Source organism: Myotis lucifugus, unplaced genomic scaffold (assembly GCF_000147115.1).
Source record: "Myotis lucifugus unplaced genomic scaffold, Myoluc2.0 scaffold_36, whole genome shotgun sequence".
Taxonomy (NCBI): domain Eukaryota; kingdom Metazoa; phylum Chordata; class Mammalia; order Chiroptera; family Vespertilionidae; genus Myotis; species Myotis lucifugus.
In genome coordinates this window covers 6308911-6324132 of record NW_005871084.1, presented here as the reverse complement: position 1 = coordinate 6324132, position 15222 = coordinate 6308911, and the positions used below count along the sequence as shown (strand labels likewise).

At 38.9% G+C, this 15222-nt stretch overlaps 1 protein-coding gene across 2 annotated transcripts in view; it reads right to left on the bottom strand.

The window, feature by feature from the left end:
- SERPINB7 (serpin family B member 7) overlaps positions 1-15222 on the bottom strand; it is a 42869-nt gene that overhangs the window by 24691 nt on the left and 2956 nt on the right. The window contains exon 1 of one of the 2 annotated variants that reach the window (XM_014454443.2): positions 13331-13350. The exons of the other annotated variant lie outside the window; for it this stretch is intronic. The gene's annotated coding sequence lies outside the window, so the exon portion shown is untranslated. Of the gene's footprint in view, positions 1-13330; positions 13351-15222 lie in introns of those variants that run through there. 2 annotated transcript variants of the gene reach the window in all.

Genomic DNA, 15222 nt, shown 5'->3' with positions numbered 1-15222 from the left:
CCTGGAGCAAGTAACTTCATTTCTCAGAGACCCCATTTTCTCATCCAGAAAATAAGAATTCAAATAAATTATATCAATTATATTATGTTTTCATTTTAAATGCATCTTTGTACATATTTCATACATGTGCATGTGCATGTAAGTACATAATCACCAGCATGGCGTTTGGTACAGGATTGACCTTCAATGGTTTTCATCCTTCCCACCTGCCCTCCATGCCCACTTAGCCAGCATTTGTATTATATTACATGTTATTACCCTACAACATACAAAGTTGGATCATTTCAGTCATTTTTATAGCATTTACCTCCCAGAATCTGGGTTTTACTGCTACTACCCCTCAGTGTGATAGTTCCATCCATCTGAGGCAGATAATACACTGACTTCATCAGAAGGATTTTCATTACAGGAGTTGGGAGAGCTTTTGGGAGTAGAGGACAATTGTGAGTGAAAGCTCAGAGTCAAGAGCAGGGAGAGGCAATGGCTGACAGCATGGAGGTTGATATGTGGAGGGAAGGACAAGGTGACGAACATGACCCCATTTGCCTGAGACTTTCCTGGTTTCAGCACCAAAAGTCCCACATCCTGGAAACCTTCCAGTCTTGGTGAAATTCCCACTGGGATGGTTCCCTCCTGTCTGCCACAGTTTCCAGGGCTTTCCCCAGACCATCGCTTACCTGGGGCACCCCAAATCTATGCTCCATGTCATCACACGGTCATTCCATTCTCATGTCTTGAGACACACTGAATGTATTCCTGACACCCCAAAATATGTCCAGATCTGCTCACTGATACTCGAAATCACTATGAAAGGAGATATGTGGGGTCCCACGCTACAGTTAGAAGTCAGGCTTAGGAACCAAGTCAGGAACAAAATAATACACAGCAGGGTCCCCTCTATGAAAAGATCAAGCCAAGCAAAATTGTATTTTTAAAGATGCTTACATGGATGGGCAGGCTAGTTAAGGACATGATTGCCTCTACTTGCCTCTAATGGGAAGGGAGAATTTTATTGCTAAAAGGATGGGGGAAAGAGCTGGCAATGTTATATTTGTTAAGCTGCAGGCCCCTATTGAATGCACTTTGATGTGTCCAAGTTGTATTTTATAATTTCTAAAAGTCTATCAAAAAATATAAAGAAATAAGATACCTCAGAGACAGGATCACAGCGCTTGTATGTAACTAGTAATAGATCTCCTGAGAGCAGGTGTTGATGGAGGATGGGCTGGGACCCTGAGCCAAGGATAAGCAGAGTAGCAGTGAAGTAAAGAAAAAATGCCCCCCAAAAAAAGTGCCAAATAAAACCAGGAAGACTGACAGACATGACACGTGACAGAAACCAGCGCTCACGGTACTCCCTCTGGCAACTCTAAACCTAACAAGAATTCCTGGTGGTGACACAGGCTGCCTCCCCAGAAGAGCAATTCCTCCAGAGGAGCCACCTGGAGAGATTTCAGGCTTTGAATGTGATCACTGGCCATTTTCTCTTTTTCTCCAGATTCAGTAATGAGCTTATCTCTCACCTAAGGCAGCAGAGATAGGAGCAGCCTATTTGAATATGCAAATCAATAATGTGTGCACACTGCATCTGGTAGAAACAATGATGAAAATCGGATCTCCTTCCCCAACGTGGTCCGTTCTTGCTCACAGGTAAACGTTTTCCCCATACACTTAAGAAGGTGACAATGAAGAAGTGGGTGGTAGTCTGATGAACTACCATCTCATGAAACCCAGAAAGCACCTCGAAACTGATACTTTTTCTAAAATCCTTAGAATTGGGTTTTAAAGGCTGTCCTTAGGTACAATCTACACCCTGCCCAAGCCCCTGTTTGTTGATGTGTAGGCCTAGCTTCTTGGATGGTTTCCCTGTGTCAGAATAAGTGCTGTCCCTAAAGAAGCTTATCAACATTTAGCCTTTGCACCAGGTTTCAAACTAATATCTAAGGAGGTCACTATGAGGTTCATTCAGTTTGCGTTCGAATCAGAGTTAAGAGATAACTTGCCCGTCTCTGTTCTTCCAATGTCGATGGCTTTAATGTAGGCAAACCAATGAATGTCAGGGTCCACAGTGTTTATCAGCCTGTGCCAGCACATACCTCTGCTTGTGAGAGGAAGCATCACTTGACTAAAGCAAGATAGCAGTGACTCTGGGAGTTTAGTGTGCAATGTTATCGCAATGTGTCATTGAGCTCTTGTCGTCTGACTTCTTCCAACCCTATCCTGTGTAAAGACTTTTGGCATAGAGACCTAAAATTGGATTTAATACAATATTTTCATCATTCCTCAAACTCAGATGTTCATCTGGACCCCAAACTATTTCGGCTGTGGCTTCTCTTTGTATTATTCTCCATCCTTCCCCGATTCTCTCTTCTTCCCAGTTTTCTCTAGCTTGGAATTTTCCAGAGACCTATTTGTCAGGTTAGTAATCTCACCTGGACGCTTACCTGCAGTGAGCAGCTTCAGATAGGAGCTGAAACTTGGGGTGTTAGTTCATTCTTGTTACCCTGCCAGCCTCTTCTCCACCCTTCTGACCTAGCAATGGAAAGTCACATGTGCAACACTCAGACCCTCCCTGCTATAGTATAAGCCAGGGTTTACTGAAGTGGGTTTTCCCTTTGAAAAGTGGTCAGGTCTAGGCAGAGGTAGGTTAGGACCTTTGCCATTAGAACATGCCACAGAGAGGAATGCATGCCAGTCTTGGCACCAGGATCACATCGTTGAGCTAGAAGTTGCACCCACCTGCATCTGCTATGCACAGGAGGAACAGCAAGCCCGGTTCTTCTGGATGAATGTTTTCTAAATCATAGCCAGTGCTTACCCAGATGACTGGGTCCTCTATTTTGAAAACCTATTGGAATCTGCAGGGACCATCATCTTAGAGTTGCTTCTCAATTTCATCTAGTTTTGCCTCTTTTCCAGGATGAAGGGTATCCTGGAGCTTCTCCAAAATCAAATAGAGCAGCTATTGCTTACTTTCATGATGGTTTATGAGTAATATAACAGAGGAAAATGAAGTCACAAATAATGCCTAAAAATTAATCTGATTTAGTGATTGCAGTAAATTTTCTGATGGAGAAGATTGGTGTTAATATGAAAAATATATGCTTACAAATCAATTTTTCTGTTCTCTGTATTCTGATTATAGTGATCATTGACTAGAATGAATGAAAATATTTTAAAGCCACATCCTTTCTATTATCTACCTATTGTAGGGATAAAGGACTTCCAAGTGGTGAAATGGCTAGTAGGTAAAAGGCAAGATACCTGAGTGACATACAAAATGGCTAATCGTCCTGGAATTACCAGTCAGCCATAATTAAAGCTCTTCTCGCCATTGTTTTCTCCCCCACTTTAATCCAGACAACCCTCCTACTACTGTGTTTACTCCCAACTAACCAATCCCAAAGTGACATAAGTCTGAGAAGGAAACTCAGCCATGGGAACTAGCATGTCATATACATTCTTCTCCCTTGCCGTACAGTGATAACCCAAATTTCCATGGGCCTTACCAGTTCCAGAGTACAGATAAGGTCACATGAATTTTAATAACCTAAATTTGGCTGTCTCTTGTCCTCACTTATTTACCCAGAATTGAAGCTTGCTATGAAGTTTGCTCATCACCTATAGCCATCACATAGGTCTTCCTTATTTCTCCTCTGTTCAGGTATTCTCATCAACATCCTCAATCTCCGGGATTTTTTAGGATTCCTCACCTTTGTCACTGTTTCTGGTACTCATTGAGAGAGCACCAGTGTCCCTGCTAAGAATACTACTTCCTGGTGCCCTTACAGACACCCAGGTAGGGGTCAGCACCTTCATTTGGTTGCATTAAGAGATCAGAAGGAGGTTGCTTCCTCACTCTTACACCTTATTGGCAGGATCTAGCAGAGATGCTTACTGCACCTACATCTTCCAGAGCTTATCATCCCCACAGTTTCCTTGGCTGAGGCTTATCCTTGGACCAGGTGAATAACAGAGATTCTTCTGTGTTTCTTCATTCACCCACTATACCCACAGATGCCCATGCATAAGCATTGTTCTTATAGGTCCTTGCCTCAATTAAGTGAACAATTACAAATAGGCACTTTGAGGAGCTACTGAACCAACATACAACCTATTTTCTTTCCTATTAATGAATTTTCCATCTTTAACAGTTTATATGAAGGTTTCATCTGAAACCACTAGCCATATTTTCTCTTTAAAGGTATGGTATAAAGTGAATAAAAATATTCACTTTTCCCAACAGAAGGCCGGGAAATAAAACAAAAATGTTCTATTTGGACCCAAAGAATTTTCTGCTTCAAACTGTGTATGTCCTACCTATGTAGGGAGTAATTTAGTAAGTAATTAGGGGAAACCCCAGTGTCTGTGATGCAAACGCTGCTTTCTCACAATCATTCTCATACTAACTCCACAGGAAAGGGGAGTTTTGCCACATAGCTTTGATGTCATGACTGCCCATCTCAGAAAGTTTTTATTTGTGGTGGTTCTCCAGCTACCTGAACAACATTTTTTTCATTTTTTGAAGGTTCAAAAATATTTAATCAAGTTTAACATGGGGATGCCCACCATTGTAAATCTATATGTTGTCTATATTCTAGATACCAGAAGACTCCTTCAGGCAAGAAACCAAGACTTATTTCTCTTTCTTCCCTCATGTTTATGATAATATCAGCCTTAATAAATGTTATTGAATGAATAAAATGACCTAGAGTAGAATAACTGTTATGACAGGAAGGGAAACCAATGAAAGCATGGATGAAGGCATAATTCATTGGAAGTGGGTCTCACCAATGAGCAAGCATTTTATCTGGAACTTGGAAAATAAAGATGAGAAGCATGCCAGGGAGAATAGCATGAGTAAAAACTTGTGGGAATTTATGTACATGATGTGTTCTGGAAATAGCTAGCAAATACTTAGTAAGGCAATGGCAAAGGGTGGTGGCACTTCAGGTTCTGTTGCCTGGATGAATGAGGATGTCATTAACAGAGACAGAAAATTCTGGAGTAGGACTATGAATGACAGTGGGAGAAGAAATAATAAGCTCTGCTTTGGATATATTGAGTTTGAGATGCCCATATGATATCCAGTTGGAAAAGTAGCTGGAAATTCAGGTCCATATATAAAAGTGGTTGGTGATAGAGATACTAATTTGGGTGCCTTTTACACACAGGTTATAATTAAAACCATGAATGAGATTCTCAGTCACAGAGTCCAGAGTAAGAAGAACTCATTGGGAAGACTCCTTGGGAAATTACTACATTTAAAGACATAACAAGGGTGTGAAGAGGCAGAAGCAAAGGTGAGAGAAGTTTAGGGAAGTTGGAATGAAGATCTTCAGGCCTCTAAAATTCTTATTCTTCTCACTACACCAGACTGTCTTGTATTCATTGACATAAAATTTTTTTCACCTTTCTCCCCTGAAGTTTCTCTTTGCACAATTGAGATGGGGAATTAATTGTTATAATACATTTATGGCTACTTCTTGACCTTCCTCTTTGAAAAGCAATGAATTTCATACTATATCACTTCTGCCTTTCATTCAGGAGCACTATTGGGGCGGGGGATAATTATTAAAATCCATCAATAAAATAGCAATAAGACATTAGTCAAGAGAAATTTCCTTCACATCCTAAAATATATTCAAATATTCCCTGAAAGCTAAAGTCACTGTGTTTTATTTGTGTGTTTGGTGTTTTATTTGTTCTGAACTGCAGAAACTGATATTTTGTTATAAACTGTATTTACCATATCTAATCATTCTAATCTAAGTTATCTATTTGAATAAAATCCTGTAGTAGCGAGTTCCATGACTTAATTGCATGTTGTGTCATGGTTAATTCATTGTAAATGCTTTGAATGTTAGGTCTATTTTTACTTCTTGAGGTATTCTTTGTTGTTTCACTATGAGCAGAGCACAAAAGAATTCAATTAGTCTACATCTGTTATTTACATGTAAATATTTACCCTCTCTTCTCTTTCTACCTTCTCCACTTTCTTCTTCTCTTTTATGTTTGAAATGAATAAACTTAGCTTTCAGTTGGCTATAGATACTATTATACAGTATTTCCCTTGGACATTTAAATGAACACAATCTTTGGAACTTTCTAAGATCTCTTCCCATCAGAATTTGAAATACTGGAGGTCTGAGTGGTTTCACTTATTTGTGCCATGTCATTTTATCACAATATCATGATCACAACAGAATAATGAATGGCAAATTCCCAAAAGATTTAGTCATCACTATTGCCTATTCGTGACCTTTTTTTATTTGAACTCTTTCAGTTTTATGATATTTATGAACACACAGGCAGGAGGTTTTCTAAAAGAAATCCAATTCTAATTTCTTAAGCAAATTAGAGTTCCTTTTCCAACACAGAATTTCTACTTCCCAAATAAATGCCATAATTGGTCCCATTTGACTTCCTGAACTATTTTTTTTTACCTCATCTTGAAAAGCAAATATTTTGAATCTCCAGATTTATTGAGTTTTACCCTTGAACAGTTCCAGTGGCAAAGTTAAATGTAAACAATGTATTTATTTTTTCCCATAAGCTTTTACTTTCTTATCCTTTAAAATCATTGTTCTGGTTCTCAATGACTGCTTTAAAACTACATTCTATCTATATTCTTCTACTTGCAGTGTTATTTTTAAATCTCAACATAATTGTTAATTAATTCTAGAAATTCAGTGACTTGGGAGATAAACATAAATCCACTCTTTCTTTATGAATAGATAGGCATATAATCAGCGAAAGGAAATTTAGAGCTCATTTAAGTCTAAATGTCCCATTTTACAATACGAAAAAAATAGGACTCAGAAAGCTTGTGCTTTTTCACATAGGAAGTAGGAACTGCTTTATATGATTATCTCAACATAGGATGAAAAAGCCATTGACACAATCCTATACCCATTCATAATAAGAACATTTTAAAAACATTTAAGAAAAAAAAAAGATGCCTACTATCTCTGCTACTACTGAGCATCACACTGACTAAATTAGCAAGTCAACCAAAGAATAAGAGTGGGCCAAAAAATAAGTCAAATTATTTATAGATGTTGTAAGAGTATACGTGGGAAACCATACATAATTAATGATAAGAATGGCTTAGCGTTTGAACATTTTGACCTATGAACCAGGAGGTCAAGGTTCAATTTCCGTTCAGGGCACATGTCTGGGTCGCGGGCTTCATTCCCAGTGTGGGGCATGCAGGAGGCAACCCATCAATGATTCTCTCTCATCATTGATGTTTCTATATCTCTCTCCCTCTCCCTTCTTCTCTGAAATCAATAAAAAAATATATCTTTAAAAAGCAAGTCAAATGATAAAAGAATCTAGTGAAGTAACAGGTATAAAGTTAATCTACAAAAATCAGTAGAAAGTCCAGAGTTATAGTCAAATACCTATGGAAAGTTAGAATGTGATAAAGGCAACATCTCAAATCAATAGGATAAAAAAGGATATTTAAATAAACAACTCTGAAAAAGATAAAATGGTATCTACATCTCATCCCATACCTAGTAATAAACTCCAAATGAATTAGGGATCAAATAAAACCATAGATGTACTAGAATAAATATATATAAGTCAATTCCTCTTTAACTGTTGTGGAAAAGGCTTTCTAACTATGACTTAAAATCCAGAAAAAGAAAAGACAAGACTGATAAATTTGACTACAAAATAAAAATTAAAACTTATATGTCAGAAAATACCAAAACCAAGCCAAACTGGGGAAAATACTAGTATTCATAACACATACCACGAAGTTTTATGTCTCTAATATGTATAAAAACTCTTAAGCATGAGGAGCACAGCATACCAAAAAGTTAATAGAAAAAAATGTAAAAAAGACATGAACAGGCAGCTCACAGAATAATTGTTTAGTTTTAAATAAACTTTATTTCTTAGAGCAGTTTTAGGTTCACAGCAAAATTGAGCAGGAAGTAAGGAGATTTCCCCAATACTCCCTGCTCCTTACATGCATTAGCCTTCACATAATCAATGTCACCCACCAGAGTGATACATTTGTTACAACTAATGAACCTCCACTGACACATCATTATCACCCACAGTCCAGAGTTTCCATTAGGATTCACTCTTGGTGTTGTACATTCTAGGGGTTTGGACAAACAGGTGACATGTATCCACCAATATAGTATCATACAGAATGGTTTCACTGACCTGAATGTCCTCTGTGCTCCACCTAGTCACTCTTCTCCCTCCTCACTCCTATTTTATATTTCTTTGTACTTAAAAATATATTATTTCTTCTGCTCTTATGTTTAGAACTTCTCTGAGATTCAGTACCTGATTACCCATGTCTTCTACTAGTTTGGTTGGTTTCAGTTTTGTTTCCTTGTATAATTTTTTGCTATGAAGTGAAAATCTATATATCTAATTATAACAATAATTAATTATTCTACTATTATTTCTTTAAACTCTTTCCCCCAAATGTGTACGATTCCCATTCATCACAAGTTCAATTTTAACCATGTAAATTTCTGAGCTATATTCTGTTCCATCAATCTGTCCACTTTTTTATTAATTAAAACTGTTTAATAATACTATATTTCAGCATTTGATAGAACAAGGCCCTCAAACTTGCTTCTTCTTGAGCAGACTGTTGAACCTCAGAGGGAAGGCAGGGGAAGGTGAGTGGGAAGAGATTAACCAATGAACTTCTATGCATCTATGCATAACCCGTGGACACAGACAATCTTAGGGCCAGGGTGTGGGGACAGGAGTGGAAGAGGTTAATGGAGGGAAAAGGAGGACCGATGTAATGCTTTCAACAATAAAGATTTTTTTAATTGCTTCTTGTTTTCAAAACATTCTTGATTATTTTGATTTATTTAATTTTCCACAGGAATTTTAGACTTATTCTTCAAGAAAAAGATCCCAGTACAGAGTGACATTAATTGCTGTGATTTTAAAAGCATACTGGGTCACATGTCACTTTAAGGAGAATAGCCTTGGTGCTCTAGTACAGCACCTCTTGGAAGTAATACTAGGATCTGGTTCCTCAGGACAACGCAATCAGTGGCCTGGGAGGAGCAGGAAACTGTGTACAGGAGATGTAGACACTGAACAGGGACAGCCAGACTCAAATAAGCACAGACCTGACTTCAAGAAAGGGCCAAACCATTCAATCACTCAATATTTACTTGAATATGAATCAGAGAGAAGACAAATTTGGCTTTCAAACCTCAAAGATACAAGACTTGCAACATACAAGCTAGAAAAGAATAGAGACGTAGCTGCTTCTCAGATTAGGTAACCAAGGCTGTAAGTAATTGAGAAAAATTCACCTAAGCCTATCCAGTCAGCCAGGCCTCACAGAGTTTGAGTCTTGGGGGAAACCCTCTTTTACACTGAGAGCTGCATAAGTTTCACTCTGGGCCCTGCCTTCAGTTTGGCTCTGAGCATATAAATGGCATGCAGAGTTTCTGTTTTCATAACTTAGGAAGTACTACTCAATTGTAATTGTATTGTAATGCAATTCTCTACAGTGACCCATTTAGAAACACAGGTCAAACTTGTTCTTTTCTGGCTTCCATGGCCTGGAATATGCTCCCAAGTCATGGAATTTCCAAAGCATGGCATGGTGAGACGTTAGGATTTAAGCCATCAAAAATTAGTCTTTAATTTAGTATGTTAGTGAGTATATATTCAAAGGTTATAATCTTTAACAAAGAAAAATAGCTACAGTAATTTTTGCCTACAGTCAGTAATCTCTACCCCACTCAACCAAACTCGCAACTCACCTAGGTTATGGTTTGTTAGCCCTTAGTCTTCTTCCCTGACTTTCTGTTTTTTAAAATATTCTTCATAAATGCTTTATATTCCCAAAACACCTTAACATCAGGTACTTATATTTTGACTAGGAATCATTCTTTAGGTCAAGCATTGGATGAATTTAGCTTCTGACTATGACTGCACCAGGATTATTTTAAAACTAGAGGCCCAGTGCACGAAATTCATGCTGGGTAGGGTCCTCAGCGGCTGCCAGCTGCTGGCTGCCGGCTGCCAGCTGCCAGCCGGGCCTCCCTTTGCACCCGCCTGCCATATTCCATGCTGCCCCTTGGTGGTCAGCGCACATCTAACTCCCAGTAGGTCGAACTCCCACCCGTGGGGACAATTTGCATATTAGGCTTTTATTATATCCTATCTAATAAAGAAGGAATATGCTAATTGACCCTCACACCATCCCAAAGATGGCGGTGCCCAGAGCCAATAAGAAGGGAATATGCTAATTGACTGGCACACCCTCAAAGATGGCAGAGCCCACAGCCACAAGATGGCAGCACCCAGTTCCCTCAGCCCCACCAGGGCGCCTGCCTCCAGAGTCCCCCAGTCTCCTCAGACCCCCAGCCACCCAGGGCCGGCCCGAGGTGCAGGCAAGCCTCAGATGGTGGTTGCCCAGCAGCCCAGGGCCACCCGAGGCTTAGGTAACCAGGGCTGGCTGAGGCTTGCGCTACTGGCAGTGGTAGCAGCAGAGGTGTGATGAGGCGTTGCCTTCCCCTGATTGCCAGGTCGCCTCCTGCCCCTGAGGGCTCCCAGACTGTGAGAGGGGGCAGGCCGAGCTGAGGGACCCCCCCTCCAGTGCATGAATTTTCATGCACTGGGCCTCCAGTAGGATAATAAAAGCTTATTTTAGACACCTTCACAAATTTAAAATGGATTCTTTTCCAATTTTTTAAATATTAAAAGTTAGACCAGCGCAACCATAGCATCATTTTAGGTTGAAAAATGTTTAAATTTTTAAGTAGTAACAACAGAAACCCTATAGAACAGTTTATTCTAGTGAGGAAATTTCTTTCTGAGAGATGTCTCAATTTATTCTACTTGTTAGAATGCTATTTACATTTGTTTAAAAATGAATTAGTAGCAGGAAATTTTGAAGCACAAAGCTGAATGAAGGTGACAAATTTTCAACAACTCTGTGAAGAATCTCAGAAAAAAATTATGTTGACACTTTGAGAATGAAAAGTAGAAGTTTATGCATTATTGGTTAGGTTGCTCAGTCTCTTTCTAAAGCAGGATTTTGATCCATAATTTCACTCCTTTTCGCAAACAATTATAAAGTGAGTCTGTGACTAACCACAATTCACCCAAACCCCAAGGTGATGTAATAATTTTAACACTAGACCACAATTGCTGGATCCTCCCGCTCCATTGTTTTTCTGATGCTATTTAAAAATAAGGATATGACCTAACCTCCAACAAATCTCATCAACCTGTTCATTCACAAGATGTGAATTTGCTTGTTATAGGTAAAAGTGTAATTCAATGTTTAATTAAAAATACCCTCTTGTTGTATTTATATAACTCTTGTTTTGACCAAATACATGATAACTGAGAAATAAATATCAATCTAGAATGTGTTATGCTGAATGTAGTGAAATATGTCATCACATGAAATAACTCTTTTTTGTATATGAAAAGGCAAAGATTAATAAAACCCGTATTTGACATGCCTATTTGAAAAGTCTCAGTGATCATAGCACTTAGTTGTAAAGAGGAAAAAATGCTCAAAACCACAGACCAGGTTAGGTGTATCAACAAAACTCTGGCATTCTGACACTTAGTTTCCTGCACTTGCCAATGTCCACAGATATTTTCCTCTGAGGTGGATAAAAGTCAGACAGAGCTTATACCATGTCCTCGTAGTCTCCTTGCTGGCTTTTCCTGTTCCCTTTATGCTCTAAATATTGGTCCCTTTACTCTCCTCACTCTTACTCTATGAGTTCTCACTCTTCCCATCACTTCCAAGACCACCCACCCCTAAGGACTCCCAAATTTGTATCTCCAAATCTAATATCTCCTTTAATTCTATATTCCAACACCTACTTGATATTTCAAGAACATCTTCAACTTCTCGCCTTCACATTTGCCCTCATGATCTTTCCCTAAACCTGCTCTTTCTCTCCAGACTTCCCCATATCACTAAATGGAACTTCCATCAGCCCAATTGTCCAAGTATACATTTTTAAAAATATGTTTTTGTATTGATTTCAGAGAGAGGAAGGGAGAAGGAGAGAGAGATAGAAACATCAATGATGAGAGAGAATTATTGATTGGCCTCCTGCACACACACACACACACACACACACACACACACTGGGGATCGAGCCCGCAACTCCAGGCATGTGCCTTGACCAGGAATTGAACCGTGACCTTCTAGTTCATGGGTCATCCACTGAACCACACTGCCCAGGCTGTTCAAATATGAAATTTGAGAGTGGTCTTTGACTTCTCCATTTCCCCCATATTTATGCAATCCATTGCCAAATGCTACTGATTCCTCCTCCAAACCACATCACAGAACTGTCCATTTATCAACTTTCAACTGTTGCAACGGTTTCCTCCCTCCTAACTCCTATAATGTGTTGAATTATATTCCCCAAAAATATGTATTTAACCCTTACTCCCTAGTACACATGAATATGACCTTACTTGTATATACTTACCTATTGAATGGTTGTCTGTTCTTTACACTCTAGGCTTCATGAAGACAATGTCTGTATCTTTTTATGCCACTAAGGTAGCCTCTATCTAGTAGTTCTAGTATTGAAAATAGTTCTTCAATAAATGAAATTGCAGAGATTAAAGGGGACAAAAGGACCTCCTTTTGTTGGTGAGTATTCTGAGAAATGACATGTCCCATGTTGAGTTAGCTGAATTCCATCAACTTTGTGTTAAAGTTAAATTTATAAAATGTTGATACAATAAATTATATTCCATAGATATATATTAATCCAATTAAATCAATATGACATTTGAAATTAAAATGTCATTATAAGAAAAAAAACCTCCTCTTTGATATTTGATCTACTGTAGAACAAGGTGGATTTTTGCTTGCATGTGCTTACTGCCAGGTGCACTGGCTGAGACAGCCACAATACGCAGTTCAAAGCCATGCCAAGGAAAACCATGCAAATCAGATCCTTGGCACATGAATGGCCTGAAGCTGAGATCCTTAGCATATATGATTTCTTCTTAAGGAGGAAGCCGCCATGTCTTCTAGACCTGATATATACACACTGATGTACATAACATTCTAGAAGTCAGAATCAATAATAGAGGCATATCTTGGGCAGATGACATCTGAATTAGGATACAAAAACTATGTCACAAGAGAGAAGAGGAAAACATCACAGTCTTATTTCAGAGGGAAATTCCATGGACATTTTGGCATTGTGAACAAAGCCAAAGAAGAGTGTTGACTATAATAAAACTTATTTTAAGAAAGTTGTCCATTCAGATCCATCTTTTCTCCACTCATCAATTCAACATTCATCCATTCACTGATTCAACAGACTCTTACCAAGGTTGACGAAGTGCTGGGTCCTGTGCCATACTGGAGGGATACTACATTAAGGAAGATGCAGTTTCTTCATTCAATGGGCCCTTAGTTTGAGCTAGGGGACAGTTTATAAGCAATTACAAGGCAGCATGAAATGTGCCACAGGGGTGATGTGATGTCTGAACAACCAAGAAATAGAGTTCATTGATCACTGAACAGAGGGAGCAGAGAAATTTAGAACCATCAGCTAAGTTGGTATTGGCCAGCGAATCAGATAAGTTGGTATTGGACATGGTGGTCCTTCAAGTGACCAACAGAGCTGGTGGTCAAAGGCAAGGAAAAGAGAAATCAAAAAGTCAGAAGGGGAAAAAAATAAGAAAAGAGAAAAGCTAGGTAATGAAATAAGAAGGAAATCAGGATTTGAAAATAATCAATTGTGGAAGAAAAAAAATGAGTATTCCCAGAGAGCCAAATCACTCTCATTTTATTAGAATCAGAATCTAAATTTTCATGTTGCAGGTGACTAACTGTATTTCCTAGATAAGCAAGATCACTAACTCTTCTTTAATATAATTTAGTACATCTTGAATTTTATTTATTTTACTTTTTTATTAAATTTACTGGGATGACATTGTTGGGTAGAAACTTTCAAAATGGTGATGCATACTAATGTGGGAAGAGGTAGAGAATTTGAGAAAAAGAAGGCTTGTAATTCACTAGGCACAGCTACAAAGAAATAAGGGTCCTTGTAAGTTTTTCTTCTCTCTCTCTCTCTCTCTCTCTCTCTCTCTCAATCTCTCTTTCATACACACACACACACACACACACACACACACACACACACGTTCCCCTTGGACTCTGCCAGCGAAATCTAGAATATAGGACAGGACTCTGGGAGGAAAATACAGTGCCAGGCCTAACTGGCCTAAATAATCAATGCATTCTAATTTCACAGAATGTCCTTCCCAGCTCCTCAAGAAATGTCCAGGTGGAGGCAGGAACCTTTCATTATCCTCCACCCTGACTCCAAATGGGACAGAGAGGAAGCCAGGCCCCACTACATCATGGAAGAATGAATGGCTGTGTGGCTCAGAATACCCTTAACAGACCAGCAGATGAGCTTAGTTATATCTCAGTGATGTCACTGGATTCCTCCGTGGGTTCTGCAGGTGAATCTTGGGACAAACTACTCACGATATGCTACACACACACACACACACACACACACACACACACACACACACACAATGGATTCCTGCCCTGGCTGGGTGGCTCAGTTAGTTGGAGCATCCTCCTGTGCACCAAAACGTTGTGGGTTCGATCCCCAGTCATGTCACCTATGGGAGGCAGACAACCAATCAATGTTTCTCTCTCTCTCTCTCTCTCTCTCTCTCTCTCTCTCTCTCTCCTTCCTTTCTCTCTAAAAATTAATTTAAACAAATATGCATTCCTAACCAGCTTGCTGAAACATCCCACACACCCACAGCATAATGGTTTTATGGGACCTACTACACAGTGGAGTTCATACTTGAGACTGAAGCAGGTACCAACATGCATGAGAAAATATGTCTGTCTGTACTTTACATCCCTTATGGTGCACTCCCATTACATAACATCCCTAGGTACTGATGTTTAAAAAAAAAAGCATCCCTTTGCTTTTCAACTTCAAAGGTTCATGTGTAAATTGATAACATTTATCTCACTAAATACTGTTACTATTTGTGTCCACCTTGGGTAATAGGTAATAACATATTGGTAAGCCATTATAATGACCTTATAGAGAGAAACTGATGCTTTTTTATTTGTGAAGTGATGCAATTCTTTCCAATAATCGAATAAGGATTGTAAAAGTTTTTCAAAATGCAGATCTATTGAGCATTGTTTGCCTCTCTTACTCACCTTTCAAAGTGCTG